This window comes from Alligator sinensis, unplaced genomic scaffold, assembly GCF_000455745.1.
Source record: "Alligator sinensis unplaced genomic scaffold, ASM45574v1 scaffold505_1, whole genome shotgun sequence".
Lineage (NCBI taxonomy): Eukaryota > Metazoa > Chordata > Crocodylia > Alligatoridae > Alligator > Alligator sinensis.
In genome coordinates, this window is record NW_005841940.1 from 72,423 (window position 1) to 75,633 (window position 3,211).

General features: G+C 44.7%; 1 protein-coding gene across 1 annotated transcript in view; it reads right to left on the bottom strand.

The window, feature by feature from the left end:
* Window positions 1-3,211, bottom strand: part of RAB35 (RAB35, member RAS oncogene family) — a 14,979-nt gene that overhangs the window by 3,669 nt on the left and 8,099 nt on the right. The gene's annotated exons all lie outside the window — the stretch shown is intronic.

The window sequence follows — 3,211 nt, forward strand, 5'->3', positions numbered from 1 at the left end:
ATGCTAGTTCAAACTTGAGACAATGGCCTTCAGGCTGGCACTGTCCCATATAATGATGGAGAAGCCCATTAGTAGTAAGACCTGAATGAACAAGTGCCTGTTTCCTTACCCAACTGGGACTTCAATGTTTGTGCAAGTCAGTCCATGCTCCACCCAAACCCACACAGTCCCCTGTTCGCTTAGCAGGGCTGAGTGCCAATATCGTAGGAGTTGTCAGATCAATTTAAAACAGTTACATTTTCTTGTTCAGCTGCCCAGGATCCTGGGCAAGGAGGTGCTGTCTCCTAGCTGGGGAGCAGAAGAGATGCTGCAGGATGGGCTGTTCCTATTATGTCATGTGAATCTTTCTCCCTCTACAGTTAGAGCTCCCACGGGCTGAGGATGTCAAGCACAGAAAGAAAAAAAAAAAAAAAAAAAAAAAAAAAAAAAAAAAGAAGAGGCTGTACAGATTACTGCCCCTCTATTTCATTTGGTGCCCATTCCCCTTTGACAACACAGCGTGCTATTCCAGCTCCAAGCAGGCAGCTAACCAAACTAACTGATAAAGTGGTTTTGTGGAAAAGCATGCATTAGGCACTAGAGTCTGAGGTAATCATGACTGGGATCTGATCACTGCTTTGCTATTCAGCCCTAAATCAATTCTCTCTCTTCAAAGCTTGTAGCATTCCTGTCTTGTTGAGTGACTGTGTACTGATGGCACCTTCCTACTCAACAGATCTACTCCGTATGTGTGTTCAAGTCACTTTCCACTACCTTTAGTGATTAATGCTTAGCTTCAAATGCATTTTGTTCTTATTAGTCTTGTATGACCAAACACAGCTAAGAAATACCAATTATTGCACAGAATGGCTCACTAGGTTCTGAATAGTTTCACCTGGACAAATCCACTCAAAACAACAGGCAGTACATGCTTCACTGAAAAATCCATATGGCCTTCAAAACATTTACTGTATAATGATTATGTGAAAAGGTCAAAAAAAATCAGGCTTCACACCCACACACTAGCCGAGTCTTCAGGACTACCAGTTAAGAGAATTCTTATTTATGAACTAAGTAGATCTGCCCAGAGACAATTAATACTATGCCTCCCAATACTTTGGAATTTATAGCATTTTCCAGCTAGAACTGTCATACAAATTATTTTACTAGTCACATTTACCTCTTTCTTCTGCCTCCTTTTTTTGTTCTTGAACAGGGTTCACATTTAAGCCAAAGAAGAAATTTAGGGTTGCCCAGTGGAAGAGTTCTCCTAAAATAAGTTTCAAGATTTCCAGAAGCAAGTCTCTTGCCATTATCGTTTCCACAAGGACATTTCTCCCTCTGCATTTTAAAGATGACAGCTGTGATGACAGCTTAGAATCCTGTTACCCCTCTGCTGAATCCTTCCTTCCCCAATCTGAAGGCACCCAAATCCACATCAGCAAATCCAACAGGGCTGCATTTTGAAGTAGTTCCAAGTTCATTACACCTCTACCACCAACTTACTGGCAGACTGAGCAGGTCACTAACATCTTTCCCTCAGTATCCTCATCTGCAAGACACTGGCACTTGACGTACACTGAAGTGAAAGGTATTACTCTCTCTGGTAGGCTTTTCAGCTAGGTTTTTCACTCCCAATTGTTCTGTCCCAGCTTCTGTTTCACATGAAAAGATAGCTAGTAGCTCTGCAACTGGGTTGGCTTAAGATCAGTATATGTACAGAAGGTCACCATCCCAGTCTAGCTGCTTATCTGTATGCTGTCATTTCCACTTGCTTTCTCCAAAAAAAGTCCAGGCACTTCCTGACTTTCTTTCATTGCTTCCCCAGTAACTTATGCTATAAGCTCAACTTGGTAGGAAACATTCTCCCAGGCAGTTTTCCAATCAGTCCCCATCATGATGCATCATGATACTCCTAGACATGTCCCCCCCCATTGCAGTAAACTCAGTTTTCTTCATAAATTTAAATTTTTTTGACCAGTAATATCTTTATCCAGAGTACACACACACAGCCAAAAATGTATCCTTATGACTGCAACATGCACTGCATCCATCTCCAGAAGGAAAGCACCTTGTATATGCACATTCTGTCTTGTTTTATGATCTCCCATCTTCTAAACACAGCCCAATACTGTTCCAACTTGGATTCTGGACACAAGGTTTACTTTCAAATCCTCCCACTCAGAAAGCAGGAGAGTTTCATAAAACATGTTTCAGCCTGAGCCTGACCCATTACTTCCCAGCAGCAAGTGAGCACTGCAGTCACCTGCACAAAACTGCTATTTTTGTCCTTCTCTGAAGATTCCCTTGTTACGGCTTTGCAGAATTTTGAAATAAAGCGTAGCCCTAGATCAGCAATTCTCAGCCAGGATGCCATGCCACCCAGCCCCTGCGAGAGGAGGCAAATGTTTTCTTCCTCACTCTAGCTCCCTGCACATTCCACAGCTACCTCAGCAGTGCCCATGGCTGCCTCCAAGGACTGTTGCTGCTACCACCATGTCCTGCCCCCAAGGCAGCCCCTATACTGGCTGCCTCCATGCTCCCAGCAATGTGCTCTGCTGCAAGTGGATACATGGATGGAGCCATGCTTTGCAGCCCAAGTCGTCACCTCCACACCTCTCATGTTCCTGCAGCTAGCAGGAGAGACTGCACGGGGGGTGGGGGGGCAGGCAGAATGAAATCCTGCAGGATTAGCCTTAGTGGTAGGGGCACCCTTTCCCCCTCAGGTACAGACTAGAGGTGGGGCAGGGACAACAGACAGGGGAAAGAGCTCCAGGACATAGCAGGACTAGGCCTAGTCCTCCCCACTCTCACATGGCACCAGCCAGATCAGTACTTCTCCATTTTTCAGCCTCAAGGCTCCCTCCAGATCTTTTCAGAACTTAGGCTCTAGCTTAGTGACTCTCAACTGGGGTACCACCAACTTCAGAAAAGTTATGAGGGGGCCTTGAGATTAAAGGAGGTAGAGAACCACTGCCCTAGATGAAGCTAAGCAGTCACTGCCCTTCCAAGGCTAGTCATCCTATTCTATATTACCCATTTACCTTCCTTAAGAGTTTGTATCATACACAGCAAGTTAGACCACCATCTCCACCCAGTAGAGGCCAGTACTATCAATACAGGATCTTTGTGATATACATGGTGTCTTGAACACATGTAACTGCTTACAGAAGTTGCCTTGTAGGCTTTGGCAACTGGAAAGGAGACAGATGGGGCTTTTGGCATTCAGGAA